The sequence below is a fragment of the Prionailurus bengalensis genome, chromosome B2 (assembly GCF_016509475.1).
Source record: "Prionailurus bengalensis isolate Pbe53 chromosome B2, Fcat_Pben_1.1_paternal_pri, whole genome shotgun sequence".
In the NCBI taxonomy this organism is placed as follows: Eukaryota; Metazoa; Chordata; class Mammalia; order Carnivora; family Felidae; genus Prionailurus; species Prionailurus bengalensis.
The window spans coordinates 71958544-71984596 of record NC_057349.1 but is presented as its reverse complement, the minus strand read 5'-3'; the positions used below and the strand labels follow the sequence as shown (position 1 = coordinate 71984596).

Genomic DNA, 26053 nt, shown 5'->3' with positions numbered 1-26053 from the left:
ACAAAGATGAGTTAACCCAGGTCCCAAAGGATTGTAATATGGGTTGCCACAATGTCCTAGGACAAAACATACTTAGGAAAGAAATTAAAGAATACTGGGATTAAAAATCATGCCATATTTGTTAAAAACAAAAGTTTTTTAGAATTTTAAACTTTAACTCCTAAGATCTTTTCTAAAATAACATTGAAAAACTGCATTTTTCTCTTCTGAAAACAAACCACAATTACTAATATTCTCTCCTTTTCTATTCATAAGTCTCCACTTGGCAAATTTTTCTCAAGTGTTGACAACAGAGGGAAATACTATGTCTGGCCATCATAAGAGTTCTACAGGGTAGAAACTGATATCATCCCCTGTGCTCCCAGCATACCATGAATAATAAGAAAGTGACCCTAACCAAAACCAGCACGGTCAGCCAGTTACGTTTTACACTGCTGTTTTAAGCATGTATCAAGGGTACAATTTTCCCTGAAGCCAGCTGGTTGTCTACCAAGGTAATACTTCTCTAAGGAATGATCAAAAGTATAAACACGGCTACAATTCTGCATCACCATGGATAAATGCTTTTATTTTCTAAAACCTGGTCCAATTCTGTTGAAGTAAATGGGTTTTTAGTCCATTACAAAACAAAAATCATGTGTAGTTCATAATACATGGGCAAGGCTTAAAATCTTTTGGGTCTTTTTTATGACTCAAAAGAGTAGTATAGTAAAACTCAAAAGATATTTCAGCAAAAGTTATACATGTAGTTTTGAGTATATATTACTAAGATGGCATACAGAAAAATAAAAGTACTTTCATTAAAACCAGGATGATGGGGAGAAGCTATTTATATCACAGGTAAAGTCAGGAAAAGAATCCATCTAGCAGGAATAGTAATATTTGTCTGCAAAACACTCATTGATTTGATGGAGAAGGTAAAGGGCTCAGAGGTACACATATCTCAAGGTAAGAATTACAGTATCAAAATCCATTGCTAATGAAATACTAGTGAGAAGTTATATGTGGTATAACAGTTTTCCAGAAATAAAACTCAATATTGAAAAATCAATTATATCTAGATTTAAACTTTTTTTTTCCCAGGGAAAACACCCTGAAATTTTCTTTCCTTATAAACCACAAAAATATTAACAGTCCACTCTTGTTTGATGCACAGTTCTCTGTTCTGCAACATTTTTATTGACAAGGACTAATAAAATAGAGTAAGATAACTGTGGCCATTATACCACAAAAAGTGAGACATACCTATTGCAGATAAATGATAAAGTCATTTTTTGAGGGGTGATCTAAGAAGATTTTGTGCTTGTTGATTTACTTTATCATAAGTTGCTCGTTTTACTATATCTTTTATGAATATTATTATTATAAGAGAAGATATCATTACTAACCAATGAAATGTTCCACTACTCTAATAAATTTTAAAATATAAATTAAAAAAGAATGAAATAATACCTCATCCATTAAAAATCACAAAAGAATTTAAATTTGAATTCTGGTTACAGTAAAAACACATTGCCTAGGCAATGTAAACCAGCATAAATCTTTTGAGAAACATTTTGGGAATCTATTTATCAAAAGCTACTAATGTTTAGTCTCTTTCTGCCATCTTGGAACCCATGGAGGCGTGCTGAGAACAGGACTCCTGAAATGACAAATATGTCTGGAAGGCTGGGGTCCAAAGCCATTTTTGCTGGTGTAAGTGGGGTCTCCGGAACCAGAGGGAGCACACAGCTCTTCTTAAAATTGAAGGTGTTTATGCTTGAGATGAAACTGAATTCTATCTAGGCAAGAGATGTGCTTATGTGTACAAAGCAAAGAACAACACAGTGACTCCTGGTGGCAAACCAAATAAAACCAGAGTAATCTGGGGAAAAGTAACTCATGCTCATGGAAATAGTGGCATGGTTCGTGCCAAATTCCCAAGCCACCTTCCTGCTAAAGCCATTGGCCAGAGAATCCATGTGATGTTGTACCCCTCAAGGATTTAAACTAACTGAAAAGTAAATAAAGGTGTAGATTTAAAAACAAACAAAAACGCTACTAATTTTTAGACTCCTAGAATAAGCAATCTCAGTTCTGAGATTTACTCTCAGAAAAGAATCCCCAAAATATAAAATATTGGACTTCTGTTTTAAAAATAATCATGTGCAGAGGCACCTGGGTGGCTTAGCCAGTTAAGCATTCAACTCTTGATTTCAGCTCAGGCCATGACCTCGTGGTTCATGAATTTAAGCCCTACATCGGGCTCTGCACTGAGTGTAGGGCTTGCTTGGCAGTCTATCTCTCCCTCCCTGTCTTCCTCTCTCCCACTCATGCTGTCTCTGTCTCTCAAAATAAATAAATAAACTTTAAATAAATAAATTAATTAATTAATTTAAAAAATCATGTGCATATACTTGGTCAAAAAAAAAAAATCAAAAAAAGTTTAAGAAACACTGTTTTAGAAACACGGCCTCACACAAAAGACTCCAATACCATATTTGGTTCATGGGCAAACTGTTTAAAGGGCAAAGCAGAGGGGCACCTGGGTGGCTCAGTCAGTTAAGCGTCAGACTTCAGCTCAGGTCATGATCTCGTAACACGTGGGTTCAGGCCCCATGTCAGACTCTGCTGACAGCTCAGAGCCTGGAGCCTGCTTCAGATCCTGTCTCTATCTCTCTCTGTTTCTCCCTAACTTGCACTCTCTCTCTCTCTCTCAAAAATGAATAAACATTAAAAAAATTATTTTAATAAAAAAATTAAAGGGTAAAGCACAGGCTCTGTTGGCTAAGCATCTGACTCTTGATTTTGGCTCAGGTCATAATGTAATGGTTCATGACATCACTGTTTGTGGGATTGAGTCCAGCCCCGCATGGGGCTCTGTGCTGAGCTTGTTTGGGATTCTGTCTCTGTCTCTCTCTCTCTCTCTGCCCCTCCCTCTCTCTCTCTCAAAATAAATAATTAAACATTTTTTAAAAAGGGCAAAGCACTTTAGAAATATTGCACTTAAATGCCTTCCACAGCCACCATACATTGCATACTGTCTAAGACCAATGGCTTCCATAATAATTTTGTTTCATCTGCCTAACTTCTTCAGGCCCCTGAGTTTACAGCCCCTGGTTCAGAGTGGCAGAGAAGCAGGTAGAAAAAGCTGGCAGGGCAGGAGCAGCTCTTACCTGGAAGCAGAGCTCCTATCCTGGCGTTCAGGCTGGGAGCTGCATGGCCTACCCTTTGGCCTGGAAATTCAAGAAAGGGATTCCCCCAGCAAACAAACAGGGCAGAATCAAAGTGAACCCCACACTCTGGCTATTGGCAAATGAGTGCGGACAAAATGATATCGCCCTGTTCAAAGATGAGTAAAGGAAGCAAAACAAAGAATAAACCATAGAGCCTACTAAAAAAAAAAAAAAAAAAAAAAAAAAAAAATGCTGGAAAGTACCCTGTCTCTGAAAATGATCTACTCAAGAGCCAGAAGAAAGTGTTAAGCAACTATTGTGTACTGTTAAGAGAATACAAGTTCTAGTCTCTAAGAGACAGAAATAAAAATTCTAAGGATATTGTATGGTTGGTGAAGGATATAGTTGACACTCGAAATTCTCACGTGGGAACTAAAACCACAATAATAGAACTAAAATTCACAGCAGTGACAGATCTGGGTATCTTCCCCTACTGCCCTCCACGACCCCAGCACAGTGACCCACGTTCTGTGGACTTCAAAACTGTATGCTGCATAAATGAGAATAGATTAATTGGACCCCACCCATGTGTCAAAAAATAACAGGGACGGGGCACCTGGGTGGCTCAGTCGGTTAAGCGGCCGACTTCAGCTCAGGTCATGATCTCGCGGTCTGTGAGTTCGAGCCCTGCGTCAGGCTCTGGGCTGATGGCTCAGAGCCCGGAGCCTGTTTCCGATTCTGTGTCTCCCTCTCTCTCTGCCCCTCCCCTGTTCATGCTCTGTCTCTCTCTGTCTCAAAAAAAATAAATAAACGTTAAAAAAAAATTAAAAAAAAAATAACAGGGGCAAGAAACAAGCACACAGGAAGACAAGATGAATAAGGAGAGGGGTGTTTTCTCTTCCTTCCCTGGCTAGAGCATGGCATTGAGCAGCCTTTCCCTGACTGCCCTCCACCTCCTTGGACATTGGGGGACCAGTGCTGGGGAAGCACAGACAGGACTTCTTCCCCTCTCCTTCCATTTTCCTTTTCCCAAAGTCCACCAGGGGCCTGCTATTGCCCAACCTGAGCTGAAGCCAAGAGGAGCAAGGAGCAGGAGCAAGAAGGAGGTTCTTCTAACAGTCCAATGGCAACTTCAGGGCATGGCAATCAGACATTGCCTACAAATAGCTTTCTTTTAGGAAGAGACACAAAAGAAACGTCTCAGAACCCTGGGGAGTAATGTGAGCAACTGAGGCAAAAGCAAGTGGTGGGAGTGTGGACAACCAGCAAACAGAGTCTCCAACCTAGGTGGTCAGACTTTTTGTTTTTAATACTGTAAAAGCCAAGCAAAATATGCCTCCAGTCCGGATCTGCCTAAGAGTTACAACCTATACTTTAAGGAAACATCTTTCTGGCAAAATAACACTTCTTTTTTTTTTTTTTTTCCAAATGTCAGGATGCACTTTCTGCCATGTTATCTTTACCACAAAATTATACACTGAGTTAGGCAGCCTTCCACCCTGGCCTTACCAAACATTTTGCAGATATTTAGCAGGATAAACATCCATTCTGTTGAATGTTACATTTAGCAGAGCAGACCCAGTGTTTCAGAAGAAAAACATTTGAGCCATTTCTTCACCACGTGTTTCTAAAACCCAGAAAAACAATAAGCTATCCAAGATAACGTGTAAACTAAGTTTTCGGTAGTCCTGCTGTATGCTCCAAAATGACATCATAAGTGGACAATTACAGCACTTGAAATTTTACGTGTGCAGGAAAAAACAAGTAGCCTACAGCTCTGAAACTCTTCCCTGCAATGCGCTCAGTAACTGTGTCCTACATGGCCTGACCACGAGAACTCCAGTGTGTTTGTACCCTAGGGAAGGGCTGAAAATCAGTGTGCCAATTATTGTTAGTCCTTCATAGATTACAACTTTTTTCTCCTATCAAAAACATAATTTTCTAGGAAATTTTCTTTATGTAAAAGGGAATCTATAAAACTCTTTATTACTCCCATCCACCACCACCACCAATTTTTGCAAGTGTAAATTGCTAATTTTGGCCATCAATATTGGACCTGGGCCAGGCCAACAGCAGCGAGAGTAATGTCCAAAGTTGGTGTGTCTGCCTTAGCTACAAGGAACAGGTAATAACAAGGAGGCATAGATGCCATGACCGACATTTTCAAGCAGAGGAAGAGAATGAAGGTGGTTCCATGAAAATAATCAGGTTTATTTCAGGACCCACACAGAAAAGGGGCTGGAAAATCCAAAGATCCAAATGATGAGGATAGGACCATAAGGTTCTCCTAACAGTCACGATGTGGCCTCAGGACGATGGGTAATTACCACCTGACCACCACTGCTACCATCCTCCCAAAGGTTACCAACCCCCCTATCTGGTACATTTTAGGTTCAAAATGCTCAAAAATAAAGGGTTTTGTCCTTCACTAATCATAAATTCATTTCTGCTAGGCATAAAAATGGATGTTATTGAATCTATAATACATTTCCCCTTTAGTTCTAATGGTGATTAATGTTATAATTATTTCCAGTGAATTAAGGGAAACATACTAGGGTTTTGTTATTCTTTTGAGTTCTAAAAAAAAAAAAACTTATAAGAAATCACTCATAAATCTCTGTCTTAAAGAAAAATAACCATTTTTTCACATATATTATTTAAAAAATGCATGACCTGGAAAATACGTGTGCTTGCTTCTATGCACACCTTTTTTTCCACACTTTTTTATCGATACTATTAGAAGTTCATATATTTTAAACGACAGCTTCAAATGAAACCAGGAAACCTTCATGAGCATGGAATATTAGCATAACCTTTAATGTTATTGCTCCCCAGTCCCACCCTCCTTCAAAGGAGGGAGTCACTTTACACCAGGACAGCCAACCATAATTCTGAAATCAGAACAGGGCTGGTTCTGCATGACTGACACTGAAACCATAATATTGTAGCTGGCCTGGGCCAGCAAGTTACCCTGCTCACTGAACAAGGCAGTGGGGAGGGAAGGGTGGCTGGGGAACACCATTTGAGACATAAATCTGCAGATTCTCAATAAGCTACAGCCACTTAGAGCCAGTAACCAATCTGAGAAATGTCAAAGACCAGTTCTTTGAATAAAATTAAGTGGTGGTATCAGTAATACTAATAAACATATCTGCCTTCAATACTGAACTGTTTGGGTGGCTTTTTTAAATCATGAGTTAAGTCTTCAACAAGAAGACAAGGTCATGGAGCTGGCATCTATCTTCAAATAATCATCTTTATGTAAAGAACTCTAAAGAGAAGTCAAATTCGCCAACAGGTGTCCCTAGCATACATTCCCATCTTTTCTAAAACACATATTCAGTTTTGAAATAGAGACAACATAACCGGTGCAATGCACATAGGTGGGGTGAGGGGGGTGTAGAAAGACTCAGATTAAAATGAAACCTAGATTCTCATTACCAGCTATGTGGCTTAAGGTAAGTAAGATAACTTCTCTGAGCCCAGGTTTTCATCCATAAAATGGGGATCGTATTGCCTACTTTCAAGGTTGCTGTGAGAACCACTAATTCCATACATGACATGCCTGGCACTAGAAAGTACTCACTTAAATGAATGATAATAGCTGCTTGCCTTTATCATCATCATCATCATCAACACCAAACTATATGAACTTAAAGACTGGGAAACTGGTCCTAAAAGGATGGATGACCCTAGCAAACGTGACGAATACCAATTTGGGGCTTTAAGTAGATTGTGGTCCCTAAACAAAATTGAACCTCATTTGAATTATGTGATTCCTAAGGTAGCCTCTGGGCTCCAATAGATTGCAAGCCCTCGCTGAGTGGAGAGTTTATAACTACAGGCTCCAAATCACCATCCACTGTCAGCAATGAACAACAGTGGTGGGCCTGAGGGGACACAGGAGGTAGACCTCAGAGAGAGAGAGAGAGTGTGTGCTTTCCCAGGACCCACGATCTAAGCCAGTACGCTGCAAACTGCACGTACAGAGGCCCTTGTCCCAGCTTGAATAATGTTCAGCTTGAATAATGTTCAGATAAACACCATTTAAGAGAAAAATTTTGAAAACTAATATATGAACTTATTCTGACACTTAAATGTGCATAAAATAAAATTCCTTATGTATATAGCTCTTATACAACCATACACCAAAGAAATTTCGAAGAACATATAAAAAAAAAGCAATGAAATGTATACCAATAATATTAACTTAATAACACCTCCTGAATCTCAGTCCCTGAAGAAAAGTCAAAATGAGGAGGTTATGACAGAATTATTGATATTGCTTTACCTACTTTGTTTTCATGTACACAGTGTATTAAGTATAGTCTTTATGTTCAAGAGGTCAAGAGAGAAAGGTTCCCAGAACAAGGACAGGATCTGACCTGAGAGAAGTTAAAGAATGATCCATTAACACGGGGTATTCTCCATTCCTAGTGTCCTGACCATAGGATGCCATTCCTTAGGACATCTTATAGCAATAGCCTTATGTTAGGGGGAGGGGGGACATCAAATGAAGCAAACCATAATTAGAAGCACAGTGACATCCACTCTAACTCCAGCCTGGGAGAAAGTTCTAGGGAGGAGTTTGAGAGAGAATTACAACCAAAGAGTTATAACATGAAGTTGAAGAATATGGTTTATACTTTCATGTGTTAATTTGAGTTTCAGGGATAGAATATACTAGTGCTGCTCAACTGTTGCCCTGTCGTCATGGAATGAATGTTGATACCACCCCTATAATGCCTGTTCTCACAGGATCACTGCATAGGAGTTAACCAGGAATCTTGGGCCGAGAAAAGGCAGATCCTCACGCTCCTCCTGGTGCTTGGGTGTGGCTCAGAGCCATCTCTACCCCCAAGGCATCCAACCCACCAGAAGAGCAAAGTAGAACAGTGTCAACATGCAAGAAAGGTGGGAAAGAGAGGGTCAGTAATCACTGTTTGCTGCTTCACAATTTTTTTATTCCACACAGAACTACAGGCTAGTGATGACAAAATGTTTACAAGTCTTTTCTTAAGTTTATTTTTGAGAGAGAGAGAGAGAGAGAGAGAGAGAGAGAGAGAAGGAGGGAGGGAGAGAACATGCGCACAAGTGGGGGAGGGGGAGGGAGAGGGAGGACAGAAGACTGAAGCAGGCTCTGTGCTGACAGCAGACAGCCTGATATGGGGCTCAAACTCATGAACCCTGAGAGCACAACCTGAGCCAAAGTCAGACACTCAACAGACTGAGCCACCCAGGCACCCCAAGTTTGACTCTTTTTAAGGAAAGAAAGTTTTGTTGAAGATTTTCTCTGATATCCTTCTAAACAAAGAAGGAAGTGTCTTAATCCATTACTATGCCCCTTATTTGTAATCAGTGTTCTACTGGTTTTCTACGAGTTAGATGAACAACTGCCTAAGTCCCTTCAAGCTCCAAAACCCCCTGAAAATATGAATCCTTTGCTCAGTTTGGTGACCTTCTCTCTCAGATACCTCCACTATGAAAAGCTGACCAGGAGCTAGTGAAAACAACCTGCCACTGATCTCTGACTGCTTTTGAACTTTCAGGCAGAAATGGTGCCTCATTCGTCTCTTCATTTAATTTTGTTTCAGTCAAGCAAAGAAAAGGAAAAAGTCTGTGAACAAATTAATGCAGAGGACGTATTATAGAGACAGAACAGTAAGTGGAAAATTTAGTACACCTAATAGGGAATATTTAAAGGCAGAATTGAGGGGCACCTGGGTGGCTCAGTCGGTTGGGCATCCAACTTCGGCCCAGGTCATGATCTCATGGTTCGTGGGTTTGAGCCCTGCATCGGGCTCTGTGCTGACTGCTCAGAGCCTGGAGCCTGCTTTGAATTCTGTGTCTCCCACTCTCTCTGCCCCTTCCCTACTCACGCTCTGTCTCTCTCTGTCTCTCAAAAATAAATAAACATTGAAAAAAAATTTAAGACAGATTTGAAATCCTTAGAATGTGCATTACTGTTAAACATAATTCCCTGATTTACAAGTTATATCATAAAAAAAGAAAAAAAATATGTATGAGTTGCCTGACACAAGGGATTTATATATCTTATATACATACATATATGTAGATAGTATTGTATGTATGTGTGTGCATATGTATATATGTATTTTGGGGGTAAGGTATGTGGAGGTGTGCAGACAGAGACATTAAAGAGGAAGTAGGAATTTTTTTTTTAAGTAGTCAATCAGCCAAATGTAAGAATATAAGCCTCATACAGAAAGGGCTTTTTCTGTTTTTTTTTTTTTGTTTTATGTTTATTTATTTTTGAGAGAGAGAGAAAGAGCATAAGTGAGGGAGGGGCACAGAGAGAGGAAGACAGAATCCGAAGCAGGCTTCAGGCTCTGAGCTGTCAGCACAGAGCCCAATACGGGGCTCAACTCACAAGCCATGAGATCATAACCTGAGCCAAAGTCAGACACCCTAACAACTGAGCCACCCAGATGCACCAGACTTTTTCTTTTCTTTCTTTTTTTTTTTTTTTTTTTTTATGACTGGGCCTTGGTGCCTCAGTTGTCAAAGGGCTAAACATTTTTTTTTCCTTTTTAAAAGTAGTCTCATATATAACCAAGAAACTGCAACTCTAACGGGAAAATTTATTTTTCCAAATTTACTATTTATTCCCCAGCTTCATTGAGGTATAACTGACATATAATACGATGTAAGTTTAAGGTGTGTGATGTATATGTTGCAAAATGACTACCGCAATAAGGTTAGCTAACACATTCATCACCTCACGTGGTTATAGTGTGTGTGTGTGTGTGTGTGTGTGTGTGTGTATGTGTGTGTGTGTGTGTGTGTGTGTGGTGAAAACGTTTTAAAGATCTACTCTCTTAGAAACTTTCAAGTATACAATACAGTATTGTTAACTATAATCATTGTACTTCTCACAACATCCCCAGAACTTACCAATCTTACAACTTGAAGTTTGTACCCTTTGACTACCTTTACTCTTTTTCCCCACCTCCTACACCCTGCTCCTGGCTACCACCAATCTGGTCTGTGTTTCTATGAGTTTGAGGTTTTTTTCAGATTCTACATACAAGTGAGGTTATATAGTATTTGTCTCTCTCTGTGTGAAATTTATTTTTAATAATGTAGGTATTCACATTTTAGCAACTGGAGAAACCATAAAATTGTGCAAGAAACCACTAGATTTTAAAGGAAAATCACCCACCATAATATGCAAATTTGAAAACATCCTCTCCTGTTACCCAATAATTGTATAATTAGAAATCTGTTTTGAACAATATTGTTGTCAAAAAAAAGTATACTATGAAACAGTGCATTTATCATGGCTAAACAATATTAACAATTATATCTCCTGCCTGAAACGCTAACAGATGTCAATTGGTTTTTTAATTTTAAAAGTATGACTTAAGTCTAAAAGAGCTACCTGATTTCTCCAGCACAGAGAAAAGTGCTATTTAGTTGAACCTAGGAAGAACTACCATGAGACTGTTTTCTTTCTAAATAAAAAGCTAAACTATAAAAAGCATTACAAAAATTGGCAATTTTGTGAATTTAAATAGAGGTTTACGTAAACAACTTTACACATATACATATACACATGCATACATATAGGTATATAGACCTAATTACATATACATGCACACACATATATATAAATGCAACATTAAAGAAGTTAAATAATGTAAACATTTTTGCCAACTTTGAATTTTATTGACTTAAGCTTACTATTCAGCTGCCAATCTAAAGACCCAAAGGGAAATTAATGGTTTCTCAAAGACAACTTCCAACCTTTAGGGGTTTAAGATAATAGAAAATACATTTGGTTTCTGCCCCCAGTTCTTTGCACAGACATCTAAAACCTTATCATCCTGTAACACGGAAAACTACTGCTTACTCCATATTTAGTTTTTTCCCTACTGCACACTGTAATGTCAGGCTCTTTAGTGATGAACTATCTGTGGTGATCTGAATTTTGTCCTTTCATTTTTTGTAAATCAAAGTATTTGAGAAATTAATACCAAAACAGTTTTTAAGAACAGAAGAAGAGAGGCCACTATGAATGGAAAGAAAGAATTGAATGTGAAAAACCCTTCATGGAAGATTCATTTTTGGCAAACTCTAGAAGGATGGCTACTTTTAATAGATTTTGAGAAAAATATTAGTAATGATGTTATAATTCTCATAAAGAATTATATAGGACACATCTCTTTTCCATACTTCAGTTTATGTAGGTGCAATGTACACTCAGGAAAGCTAATAAGGTACAAAATCAATAAAAATAACACTTGGGCTCTGCCTTAAGGAACTTAAAAGCTAGAAAATCATTGAAGGTATATTTTAAGGTATATAGAGGGGCACCTGGCTGGTTCAGTTGGTTAAGCATCTGACTTCGGCTCAGGTCATGATCTCACGGTTTGTGAGTTCAAGCCCAATGTCGGGCTCTGTGCTGACAGCTCCGAGCCTGGAGCCTGCCTTGGATTCTGTGTCTCCCTCTCTCTCTGCCCTCTCCCCCACCATGCCACTGTCTCTCTCTCAGAAGTAAATAAACATTAAAATAATAATAATAATAATAATAATAATAATAATAATAAAATATATAGATAAAACATATACAACCTGTAGTGTCAATACAGATTCATTTTTAAACAAATAATGAACACTGTGCTCCAAAATACCAAAACCAAGAGCACACTGTCCACACTGTATGTTAGCCAATTTGACAATAAATTATATTTAAAAATTTTTAAATATACCAATATGCTATTCTAGTCATAAATGCTTAATGCACCTTTGGAATTGTTTTGGATTAACTTTAAAATTTGTTTATGGACAATTAAAAAGATCACTCACATTAGTTTACAATCACACTTAATAATACAGAATTTGGAAAAAAAAATAAATTCTCAAAAAGAATCTGATTAAAAACCATGACGTGTAAAAACAACAATAACAACAAAAAACAGGTTCACTAAAAGACAGAGGGATAGGATTAAGATAAAATAGCTATGGGTATAAAGTAACAATAATATATTAAGATACTAAGAAATCAGAGGAGAAATTTTTAGTTTCTTAGATTTAATTATAAACAGGGAAAAGGTTCTGTGGCCCATCCTTTATGATCCTATATGCACACTGCATAAAAGCCTAAATCAAACAAACATGAACATTGATACACCTTAGTTATTTTATAATAAAGGAAGGATCATGATTATTTCAACAGAGAAATGACTACTTATGAAATGTTGCCTAAAGATAACTTAATTCAATTTCTGAAGATATTTTAAAAGCATATTTCTGTTCCAACAATATTTAAATTTTAGAAACCTTGATAGGAATTAATGATCTATAAAAGCTAAAATTTACTATCTTCTCCTTTAGGGTTAAAAACAAGTTATGGCTTACAATCTTCTTTCACTGGGCTCCTGGGTGGCTCACGTTGTTAAACATCTGACTTTGGCTCCGGTCATGATCTCACAGTTCGTGAGTTTGAGTCTCATATCAGGTGAGGTCGAACCCCACTGTGGGTGAACACAAGCCCAGCTCTGGATGAGCATGAGCCCCACTTTGGGTGAGCCCCACTTCTTTCTTTCTCTCTCTCTCTCTCTCTCTCTCTCTCTCTCCCTCTGTCCTTCCTGGGATTCCACCCCCTCCCCATCCCCGCCCCCACCCCTTGCTCACTTGCGCCCTCTCAAAAAAAATTTTTTTTTCACCAATGTTCATTATGAAAACTACATAATATTCAGAAAAACATTATATATACAGCCATGAGTTTTGGACCAAAGATCCCCTGTTATTAGTATATTTAAAAAGATATATTATTTTGATGCGTGATAAAGTGACATGGAATAACATGACATGTTACAATTTTCCCTACCACCCATGCCCACTCTCCTGGAAGTGTCATCTGTAAGATGACATATTGAAGGCGCCATCAACCAAAGCACCTGACATTCTCTTGAGCAAGGAACGAACACAGAGCCCAAAGGTAAGGCTAATAACCTCTCCTGAAAGCTGACATATGAATAAATAGCATGTTTGCACAAAGGTCAAAATCTCCTTGACACCCCCCCCGGCCCAGCCAAAGTGACAACTGAAAAGACCATCCACTACTTGCTGCAACTTTCTTTCATCTCCAGATCTGCTGGGTATCCTGTTCTTCTAAGATACTTCTCAGCCATCTTAAGTCTTAGCATTCGTTAAAATTTAACATCTGCATGGCACACTGGGTTTACAGGGCTAGACTGCTAACAGGCTGGAAGAAATGGCCCCAGGAACCACCCAGCTGACCTTAGACTAAGGGATCAATATTTATTCCCAATAGATCAATATCTATAACGCACTATAAGCACATCAGTGTGCTTTGGCACTGCTCGAAGAGGCTTGATTCTTCTGACTGTACTCAAACTGTAAACTGCAAGGTACCCTAGATCACTCCTTTGCTTAACTAAGCCTGAGTGAGTTTCTCTAGCTTGCAATTAAAACACTGATGTAGAGTCTGGAAGAAATTGATGGAGAGGATAGTGATGATGATCATGAACAGGATGCTGATAGGAGGAAGAAGTGAGGAAAGAAAAAGAAGAAAGAAAAGGAAAGTCTACACTGTAAGAAACTTTACAATGAGGCATGTCTAAATGGCTTTGCTTTAACTGTGTGATGGCAGATTTTAATCGTTCAACTATATTTTTAATGATTAATATTTATCTGCTACTTGTAGTGTCTTACTTTTAGTATCTCTTAGAGTTAAATAAAATTAACATTTGTAAAACTTGCAATGTTGAGAATAATTTAAATTTAAATTGTTGCAAATATTAAACATATTTTCAGAGAGAAGTAGCTGTCTGTGATGGTAGCCATATATCACCCTAGTTTTGTGCAAAGTAGATAAGCTCTATTTGATGCTTTTAAAAACAATTTATAATTTTTCCTCAGTTTCTGTTCAGAAAACAGAGTGGAGAATTAAGGTACTTTCCTAATTCTATAACCATGTTCAGTTCAGGACACAGTCTTATTCATCAAATGCTAATGACAAAATAATCTGAATGATCTCAGCAGTAACATTGTTTGGATTTGAATTTCTCTAGAAACCACTCAATTTGCCACTTCACTTAATATACACAAAATCAAATCCCAGTGTTGTCTGAAGGAAATTTTGGAAATTTTACTGTAAAATGCAACTTCAGCACCGGCTTTAGACTTGGGCAGCTTGGATCAACCCCCAGCCCTGCAGCTCACGCATTGTGTGAACATGGGCAAGTGTCTCGACCTGAGCCTCAGTTTCTTCATCTATAAAATGGATGGAGCAGGAGTGCCGATCTAGTGTCGACCTAGGAGCACCGTTGGGATGTTTAAATGAAATAATGTACACAAAGGGCTTACCATAATGCCTGGCACCACAGTAAGCATTCTGTTAGCTGTTGTTAGGGCATAAAAGTGACTTTCTGTTCTGTGTCAGTTCTTATTCTCTTTACTTACAGTAGTTTTTAAATATTTATATGATAAAGTCCCTACTGACTTTTATGCAGCAGCAGCACAACCCCCTAAATTAACAGCTCAGTCAAAAACCTGTACACAGCTTATGACGAAAGTATTTTTGTGAGTTTGATTGGAGTTTTAATAATTTAACTCCCTGTTATTATGTTAAAAATAATATATGCAGGAATCAACCATCTGTTGATGTTGGTTGCTACCAACACTATGAAAACAAACAGAAATACGTAAAAGAAGAAGATGGTCTTTAAGACACGAAGCGTAGTTTTCCATGAGAATACAGAGTATGAGTGACACTTGAACTCTGAGGCCAGGGGTGAAAGCTGTTTTCTCTAAATTGTACATAATCTCCTTGGTTCACACGATAAACATACAGCCGAAGGAGAAAAATCTAAACACAGAAAGGATGAATGATTCGCACCCCCTAGAGCAACAGAGTGCTGGGAAACTAGGAGCATTTGGTTACAAATATCGTCTTCAGAGAATTTTGCCTTTGTCGTGGGTCCCTGTGACACACTGAGTGCTCTGGAGGCATTTTTAAAAAGTTTATACTGTCCTCTCACCTGGCTCAGGACTCCTTAAGACATAATTCAGTTGTAAAATATCAATTCAGCAACATGCTCTACTTGTGCATACTTACCTAAAAACGATAGGACTGTTTGTGAGGGACTTCACAGTTGCAGTGGCTATTCAAACTGAGATGAGTCAAGCTCAAATGAGTCACAAGATGCATTTCTAACAAGAGGACTGAGATTTTTAAATAGTAAAATAAAATTGAATTTCAGAGCTTAGAAAATGAAAAGATCAATCATTTCTGTGTATTGTTTTGGATATAAGGAATCCAGGGTGCACAAAGTTAAATGGCTTAGCCAAGGATTCTACCTCTTTAGTAAAGCCAAAACAAGAATCCTAATCTTCAACAACTTGGCAACAATTCTGAAGCCGTTATCACACAATTCCTGAGCAAATAATCTATAGCATTTAAACCATAAAAATCACTATGCACTTTTACACAACAATCACATTAAATCCTGACAACCTTGAGTTGGCCTTAAAGATGAGGAGTCATGGGGCGCCTGGGTGGCGCAGTCGGTTAGGCGTCCGACTTCAGCCAGGTCACGATCTCGCGGTCCGTGAGTTCGAGCCCCGCGTCGGGCTCTGGGCTGATGGCTCAGAGCCTGGAGCCTGTTTCCGATTCTGTGTCTCCCTCTCTCTCTGCCCCTCCCCCGTTCATGCTCTGTCTCTCTCTGTCCCAAAAAATAAATAAACGTTGAAAAAAAAATTTTTTTTTTAAATAAAAAATTTAAAAAAAAAAAAAAAAAAAAGATGAGGAGTCAGGACTGGAGAGGTTAATTAACTTGACCCAGACACAGGGGGCCAGTAAGCAAGCTTGGATAAACTCTATCCACTGCACCACGGAGACTCTCGTGAGAGGAGACTCATAGTTACCATACTATACTTACTCCACGTTTCCTGTACTGTATAACACCAAATTAGCCCAAATCTAGTTCTATCGCAAATGATAAAATACAGTTGCTGGTTCCAAAGTGTCCTATTCATTCCAACCAAATGACAGAAGTACATAGAAAAGGCCCTCGCCTCCCTCAGCTGTCCAGATACCACTCTTCTTGTCCCCAGGAGGAAAAGCAGTACAAAGACCTCCAAGCTCTGGTATTCTCTCCTTCTTCTGCAAGCCCTCCCATTTCTGTTAATCAAGACTGTGATCAGATTTTGGGGCGCCTGGGTGGCTCAGTCGGTTAAGCGTCCGACTTCAGCTCAGGTCACGATCTCACGGTCCGTGAGTTCGAGCCCCGCGTCAGGCTCTGGGCTGATGGCCCAGAGCCTGGAGCCTGCTTCCAATTCTGTGTCTCCCTCTCTCTCTGCCCCTCCCCCGTTCATGCTGTGTCTCTCTCTGTCTCAGAAATAAATAAAAGTTAAAAAAAAAAAATTTTTTTTAAAAAAAGACTGTGATCAGATTTTGAGAACATAGGTATGGATGCCTCTGAGTGTGGGCTGAACACATGTGACAAAGGCTTGAATCCATCTTTCTTCCTCCATTTGGTAGAATGAGATTAAGACTGGGGTTGGAAGTCATAATAGCCACAGTACTATGAGGCACAGAGAATGTGCAGTAGCCACGGACAGGAAGACATGCTGGAAGATCCGTGAGAAGAGGTGATACTACCAGCCTTAGCTCTCCCCAGCTGCAGGTCAGGGACACTAGGCTGTGAGGAAGGGCGCCAGAGGTCAGGGAAGAAATAGAGCCAACCAAAAAGGATGCTAAATACTCTCACAGGCTGCTCCCCAGGCCACTCTGCCCCACTGTGAACTAGAAGAGGGAGGAAGTGTGGGAGGTGAAGAAAAGAAAGTGAGCAAAGGGAACAAAATCCCTGTCCTCACAGAATTTGCACTCCAATAGAATAATTAATAGCATCCTTTCAGAGCAACATATATACGGGCCAGTGCTTGCCATTGACATATCTTATAAATAGTCTATTAACTGGGGTACTAATTCAAAGAGGACTGTTTCAAGCTACAAGTTTATTCAGCCACTAGAGCAGGTAACTTACCAAGTTACTTTCTTACATCCTTTTTCTTTATGAACTATAAGAGAGTATGCATTAAAAATTATTAAGCACTAGCTCTCATGTTTTAATATTTTTACATTCAAATTATTATAGCAAGCTCATATTTGCCTCACTTGAACACCACTCTCCACCTCCAACCCCAAGAGTATTCTCAGGTAACTCTTTTGTATGGTCTGCCTTAAAACACTTGGCACATAAGGAACTAGCAGCAATTCCACGAGCGAGGTCATTCTCTGGAGTGCAGCATCCCCTTCGTTTATATATGATTCACACAGAGAAAAACAAGATTTGATTTGAACCTAGCAGCTATTTGTGCTTTTATGTGCAGGACATAATTAAAAAAAAACAAAAACAAAAAACAAACTATAAAATTACTTAATAGATCTTCCAAGGTAAGTAACCTGCTTCCTAAATGGGGATCAGGATAATTGCAGAAACAAATGTACTTTTCAGTTGTTTGGGAAGAGAAAAGCTAGTGTAGCTCCTCCAAACATGCTTTACATAAACTCAAGAGAAGAACTTGCTCAGGTGGCTTTATCTAGCCCATAGGACATTTAGCAATGTCTGCAGACAGTCTGGGTTGTCACAGCTGAAAGCAGGAAGGGCAAGGAATGAAATGCTATTACCATCTAGTGGGTAGAGACCAGGGATGCTGCTAACCATCCTACAATGCACGTGACAGTCCCCCACAGCAAAGAATTATCTGAAACAAAATGCGAGTGGTGCCAAGGTGGGGAAGCTCTAGTCCAAGTCTGTCATTGATTGTCAAAACTGTAATTTCCAGAAAGTCCATCAATGACACTCAGCACGTAGATACCTCAACATCATGATAGCTATTTTGAGGGGTCTCCCCCCACCAGGATATCTGTTTACAGAAGAATAACCACAGCAAGCCTGGTAGTTGCCCAACATGGAATTCATCTCCCTTTTCTTTTGTTCACTCCCTTGGCTTCAATCTGCCACTTGGAATCCAAGCATCTCCTAGTCAAGCTTTCCCCATATCCCAAACTCAGAGCAATCTCTCACTACTCCCTGACTCTGCCCACCCTCCTCCTCCACTCCACCTCTGTGTTCCCAGACTTGGTGAATGGCACCACTACTGACCGCAACTCAAGTAGGAAGCCTGGACACCCGGGGCTCATCCCCCTCCCCGGTACCATCACTACACTTTGCACATAACTGGCACTTGACCTGAATGTTGAATTCGAATCAATCTTTTTTCAAACCAATGTGTAACTGATAAGCTCAAGAAGACTGGAGAAAAAAATTAAAACTATGCAGCAGAGAATGTAGTTCACACTTGGAAACATTTTCCATGTTCAAACAACAGGAAGAGTCACAGACCCAAAGAGAACCAAAGAAGTCCCAGGACATGGTTTAAAGAGTGGAAAAGATGCTGAGATAACAAATGAAACTGACCATCCAGGGTGCTGATTTTAAGCTTACTTCCTCTAAAAAAAAATCAAGCTTTCCAGGCATGAATACCTCAAACCAGTGAAACAAGAGAAAAGTATATGAAAGAGAAAGAGAGTACAGCAGGAGAGCTAATCAAAATTTAAAAATAACAACCTAACACTTGTATAGAGTTGATGCTTGCAATGTTCACATGTATTATCTCATTTTATTCTTTGAAAGACTCTGAACAAGCAGGCCCTCAATCATTCTGAATGTTAAGTAGCAGAAAACATCAACAGCAACCTGACACAGCCAGGGTCAAGTGGTTCTCATCATCACACAGACTTCCACTAACAGCCATGAGCAGCAATTCACAGTCGTGATCATCCAAGGAGCTGCTATTTCAGGAACTGAACAGGGTCACTTCAAGAATCATTTCTATTCATTTTACATCTCTAATAATAGAATTCGGTTGGCTGCTGACATCCTTCATTGAGTTTCCAAAAGTACAGACAATATGCTTTATTGTCATAAGTGAGTCATTCTGTCTGTTTGAGAGATAACATTCTGGAAGCTTTAAATAAATTGTAAAGACATCCATGTGAATCAGAGAGGAATCAGAATTTAAATTCTGACCAACAGTTTCCCCTCAACATCTAACATTAGCTCACCTATAACACATCTTTGACAAACTAATAATTCTGTTTATAAATATGCATGGGTATCATCAGCCTGACTCATCACAAAGTTAGGGCTATAAATGATTGAGGACTCCTCTCCCGTGACGTAACAACTCAGGTCTAGGCAATAAGATTTAACAGGATAATATTTTTGAAATATGACCTGATTTGTTTTTCATTCTTCCTGATTTTGTTGCTGTACCCAGTAAGGATGAGTCACCTTCAGCTTTGGGGGACAGGCAGATATAGCCAAAAACAAAGACTTTGTTGTTCAGATCTAACTTTCCAAAGAGAATTTTTAAAACAAGATCAGCAGAAGCAACTGTCCTAAAACCCATACTCTGTATTGCAAGAACTTGAGAGAGAAATGTCCCCAAAGCATTTGACTTGCAACACCTATGATTGAGAGTTCATGTAAAAGTTACTCACAGAGTATGACAACAGCACAACATAGTATTAGAGCAGTTTTCCTGGCTCTAGGAAAACAGACAAAAGTCTGATTGGCTGGTAGAAAGAGGTAAGGACCAAGGTGTCTAACTAGAGTTTAGACAATGTCTAGGTCCTTGAAGGTGTGTATATGCAAGTGAATGCCTGTAGGGGGATAAACAGGAGATGGGAGTGGTAAGATGGTAAAAAAAAAAAAAAAAAAAAAAAAAAAAAAAAAATTCAGATAGACTGAGAAGGGTATCCATAAACATTAGGGGCTTGTGCCCAGCTTCCTATCTAAACACCTCTGGGAGGACCATTTTGATGGGTCCTCCAAGTCAGTGTTGGGTAGATACTACAGAGCAGCAGTGGTGGCAAAATGGGATTAAGAGCTCTGCATTTCCCTATCGTCCCCGGAAGCCAGAATTTCTTTGGATGTCAAAGAAATCCAAAAACATTCCCATGGCCCCTTCAAGGGAGGTCTGGCAGAGCTTTTGCTGCAGCAATGGCAGACAGGGTTGGGATACTGAGCATGGAGAACTATGGGGTCAGCCAACGAATCCAACAAGCAGTCATCATGGTTTTAGCTCACCTAAAAAAATAAATAAATAAAAACAACCATAGATGCGGAAACCTGAAGACAAAGGCAAAGCCCTATCAGGATGAGACACATGAGAAAGGCCAGGTAGGCCCAGGGGACAAATGATTTAGATGGACACCTTCCTTCTTCCAAGGCTTTCCCTACATTGAGACTATCTGGAGTGTGCTGGGGAGTGGTGGGAGTGGGAGTGGAGGAAGAACCACAGAATGGGAACAGCTCTAAGAATGACTATGAGTTTTGCATTACATCTTGCACTTGACTAGGTTTTTACTCCCAAGTGCTAAGGAGAGATTAACTTAAAGGAGCAATACTACATGTTTGCTCATACCAGCAGAAAAGGAGTTTCCAGAGCTAAGCTGAGTTCAGTTACAGAGAAATATAGTCACATTTCTGCACACCCACAAATGTATAAATTTGGCATTGCTGAACAGTTCGAAGTTTTCACAGGTTAGAGCATCACAAATTATTAGAGCAAGATTATCTTAAAGTATGATTCCCACATGTTGATCTTAAAATGTCTTCCTTTTTCTCTTTTAACAAGATAATACTTATTTCTCTTCTAAATCGTTAGAACTGAAAGAGTGGAAAGAAAGGGTGCTGCCACGTGGGTGCTGCTCATTCTCTGTGGCCTCCTTCTAACTCAGCCCTGAAGTCAATACTCGGTCTAATACTACGGAGAAATGCACTTGGGAATAATCTTTTGCTATTCCAATTATTCCAAGGCTCCTAGACTCAGCTCGACTCTGTCACCAATAGTACAAATGAAAGACATATTGAAACTTAAAATGATCTCCATCATCATACCTAATAAGGAAAGAAGGTGAACCTAATAAGGAAAGAAGCTCCAAAAGCTACAAATGAATGTGTCCCAGCCTCTGGCTTCATCTACTTTTTGTTTCCTGGCCTTGTGGGGGAAATTTTTTCCCCTTTCCTACAGAAAACCTTTCTTTAAATCTACTCCAAAAAACTATCCCCCTAAGGCTGTTATTTTTTCCAGGTTGGGGTACCCATAGCAACCTTCTGATAATATTTTCTTGGCATTATCAGGAAATACCAAATTGTTGGGTGGCTTACCTGTCTCTCCCAAGAAGACAATGTAAACATCTTTAAATCCCCAGTCTCTAATTCAGTTGACTTTCTGTGCCAAAGTGGTGGGCACAGTTCTAAGTACTTTACATACATTTTAAATTGTAAAGTACAATTTACATAATTCAGTTCATCCTCAAAATAATAACAGAAGATAAGGACAACTATTATCATTTCCCCTTCAGAGATGAGGAAACAGATGCACAGAGAGGCAGAATAACAGAACTGAGGATCAAACTCAGGCTACACGTTCCAGAGTAGATGTTCAATAAAAGTTTGTTAAATTGAACCCAAGCTGGAAAACCTAGGATTCAGAAATCCGAAGTTCCTTCCTTCTAGATACTGCCTTTGGTCAGCACATTTTAAACCAATAGTCCATGAGAATCCAATTAAAGAAACACTGCATCTTTTGTTTAAATAATTTGTCTGTTGTATTACAGATGTCTTTCTTCCACAGCCATACTCCTTCACTTTTTCCAAGATATCATTATTTTCTTGAGCCAAAAATCATAATAATATAATGATTTTTGTCAGCTTCCACAAGCCTAGCTTTTTGGGAGAGAAAAAACTAATTCTTTCCATGAGCTGTTAAAAGACATTATCTGTTACTATTATAGTAGACACACACATACATAAAGTACAAACCACACAAACAAACGCCTGTTATCCATTTTTCCCTCAGAACAAAGGCAATTTTATTCTCTATTTAGATAACAACAACAAAATAAAAAAGATTTATGACTAATTCTTTTAATGGTAATTTTAACTGTTATTATTTTTTTTTTGTATAATTATGTTGGGAGTCCTTCAGGATTTGATTTATGAGCAACCCATTTTAGAATCTCTATGGGATAATACCTCAAAAGGAAGCTTAATTTCCTAACATGTTTCTGAAACCACTCATTGCCTAGCTATTACTTCTACTATAACACATGCCTTTAGTTACACTGTTTTATGGTTCAAGACATATACCTACACACACAATAATCTCAAAACTCTGCCCTGCCCTCTCCACGCCTCTCCAGCCTTCACTTCTGTCTGTCGTCAAACACCTCAGCCTTCCTCAAATATCAACACTTAACATGTGTTTCCCAGTTACAGTTTCCTCAACATAAAAACCCAGGAGCTTCTGTTATTTTATAAGCTCAGATTTATAGAACCAGTCATCATGAAATACTGTACTTTTTCATACCCATTTTGAATACATTTAGAACATGTAACTTCTCACTGTCATAGTTTACTGAAAAAGTTCTTCATCCTTAGGTAAACTTATTAAAATAGGCAAATATAAATATATCCTTCATAATTCTATGTCCCTGCCCTTACACTGAGACCCATTTAAAGTAAGATTTTTAAAAATATAGATATTAGAAAATTTTACATCCTCATTTTTAGCTGCTGTCAAACAATGATTAACTAAACCTGGTTTTATCCTGACCTGAGTTTGCTCTATCTACCCTCAATCTTCTTACATCAGAAATGTACTGATTCAGCTACTATCACCTCACCATGGACCAAAGTTTGTAATGACCCACAAGGCTCCCCACTCCTTACCCTTCCCCTGCTGGGGAAATTCTTACCTTTGGGATTATGCCCACTGACATTTCAGCCATTATGCTAGTGCTAAAGAGTAAAACATGACAGTATGCCTGGAAATGAGCTGGCTTAGTATTATTTTAATATCCCTGTATTTCCAGTTGGGTCTCAGTGCAAGGTCATGCGCCCTTTTGTCTCTTTTTAGCTTAATTGTACTCTGCTGTCCAACCTTTTAGTGACTATATCTTGTCTAGTTAGTCCTTGACTGGGATGTGTCCCTAGAGCTCTGATGTTCCATGCCTGAGCCCTTTCTCCTTAACCCCAACAGAAGGAACCCTTTTCCTGATGAAGACATGCCAATCTCTACCACCTGCCAAAACATTCTCTACTCTGACCCCAATCTGAATACTCAGATATACCTTTACCTCTGCTTGACTTGTGTATTTGGAAATTTACACAAATGGTACACTCTATATATTCTTTTCCACTTATCATAAGATCCCATTACCAGTGGACTCTCAGATTCTTCAAGTGTACCATTACTATACACTAGGAGTACAGGAGATGTTACTCAGTACCCCTTAGCCTAGTTACCAATCATACTGCTCTCCCATAATCCCTCCTTTCGAATAAGAAGCCATGTTCTGTAGCCTCTGGTGATGAGGAATATAACCAATACTGTACTGTCCAAAGTGAAAAGGGGATATTATTAATATATATTATATATATGTTATATAATATATATTATATAACAATTAACATAATTGTTCTGGGACAACAATTAGGCTGGGCAAACTGGGATGTGGAGTCATCCTATGAAGGACTGAACCAATGGTGAACACTTGACCAAAACAAACAAAAGCCAAAAACAGCCAATTTGTGGGCTGGCCAAGAACCTGTGACAAGATGGTTGGGCCATCTTAACAAGATGGTTGGGCCAATATCACAGTTTGAAATTTAAAATAGTATTGACAGGAATATTGCCAGCTAGTTGCAGTTACTACAGTTGAAAGGCTGGATGAGAGCTGAAGAAGTCAGGATGACCAAGGAGCTGGTTAATCAAAACCCACCTGATAAAGAGCCCTGAGACATAACTGGACTCCCAGTTCCTGTAACTCTCCTTCCCTAGATTTCCCTTCAGTCCACACAATGCTATCCAGATTTCTACTGAGCTAGTGGTCATAAATTCTAGTTCTTACAGTCAAAGTTAGTTAACTAAAATGCAGTCCTCCTGTGAATCTTCAACTATCCCTCTTCAATACTTCCTCTTATGCATCCAATCTCATTTAATAGGATCATCATTTGATTATCATGTTCCCAAGTCTCTTTCCTTACTCACCTCTTCACTTTCCTTAGTCATCAAGTTTTGGGGGCTGCCTCAGACAGCTTTGAAACCAGGCTTTCTTCTCCACAGTATCTCACTGATGCTAATTTGGGTCAGTCCCTCGTTATGGTCTCTCCATTTTAGGAGACTCTGCATCCAAACTGCCCTTTCCATGACTAATCCACTCAACCTCCATACAGCTCAGTATTCAGTGAGAGTATTCTGGACCAGTAATAGGAAAAGAAAATGTAATAGGAAAAACAATAGAAAGATCCTATTCATCACAGCAATTAAATCTGTAAGGTATCTAGGAATAAATCTAACCAAACATAAGCAAGAAGTTCATGGGGAAATCTACAAATGATTAATAAAGAACACAGGAAGGTCTGAAGAAATGGAGGGATAGAAAATATGAACATATTCATAGAAAGGAAGAATCAATAGTCAAGATGTCACATTCCCCAAATTATCTATAAATCAAATGTAATTCCCATCAAAATTCCAACAGAGCTGTGTGTGTGTGTGTGTGTGTGTGTGTGTGTGTGTGATCTGGCAAGCTAATCTTCAAATTCCTATAGAAAATACAAGGACCAAAAATAGCCAAGAAGAAGTGTGAACAAGAGCAAGTTGGGAAAATGTGTCCTACTGTTATCTAACTTTATCCTACAGCAATATTGTTAAAATAGTGAGGTATTAGCAGAAGGGTCTTTAGATACAAAGAAACACTCAAGAGGCCCTAAACAAACCCACACATACATGAAAATCAGATACTGACAGAAGATGTATCACAAATCCATGGAAAAGGACAGAGTATTTACAAAATGGTACAGAGTGAAAAATAAAATATGCTTCTTATCTTAAGCCCCACTAAAAATACCAAATATGATTAAAGACCTAAGGCTGATAAAACTTTAAACTTTAAAACTATAAACTTTAAAAACTATTCAAGATAAAACTTTAAAACTATTCAAGGAAATACAAAAGAATGTCTTTATAATCTTGTGATAAGGAATGATTTCAGTGAGACAGGAGAATCACAAACTATGAATAAAAAGATAAATAAATCTGACCATAGCAGGATTTAAAACTGTTGTGTATCAAAAGTTACAATTTAAAAACTGAAAAGCCAAGCAACTGACTGAGGAAAAATATTGGCAATATATGTAGCTCATAAAGCTTTTTTTAAAAAAAAATTAAAAAAAATTTTATTTGGAAAGAACTCTATACATCAGTAAGAAATTATTATTTTTCGCTGACAGAAAAATGGAAGAGTTAGAGATGAGAAACCAGAATTGTCTACACACTTAAAGATGTTCAATCTCATTAGTAATTGTAGAAATATAAATTTGAACCCAACAGGATACCATTTCACACAATCCATCACAAGACATCTCACATACTGTTGGTGAGTATGTACATGGTACTATCACACTGTAGAACAATTTGAAAATATTGATTAAAGTTGGCAATACAAATAAAAACCAAGACATTTTCTTTCCAGACATTTACAAGAGAGAAATGGTGCATGTCTGCACAAGAAAACATGAACAAAAATGTACATAATAAATGCACAAGGAAACATGAACAAAATGGTACATAATATATCTACATATAAACAAAAATGTTTATAAATGGATATTTATATTAATCCCATCTCTTTAAAATACAGAAAACAACATTCTTGAGCCTACTTCTACCACTCTGTACCATCTCTCCTGCTTCCAGTTCGCCAGTAACTCCTTGACAATTTTCTCCATTAGCAATTTTCAATTCCCCTTCCTTTATTTCTCTTAAAC

General features: G+C 38.5%; 1 protein-coding gene and 1 pseudogene across 2 annotated transcripts in view; one reads left to right on the top strand and one right to left on the bottom strand.

Moving 5' to 3' along the window:
* BCKDHB (branched chain keto acid dehydrogenase E1 subunit beta) overlaps window positions 1-26053 on the bottom strand; it is a 205113-nt gene that overhangs the window by 72873 nt on the left and 106187 nt on the right. The gene's annotated exons all lie outside the window — the stretch shown is intronic.
* LOC122489726 lies at window positions 1637-2017 on the top strand (annotated as a pseudogene).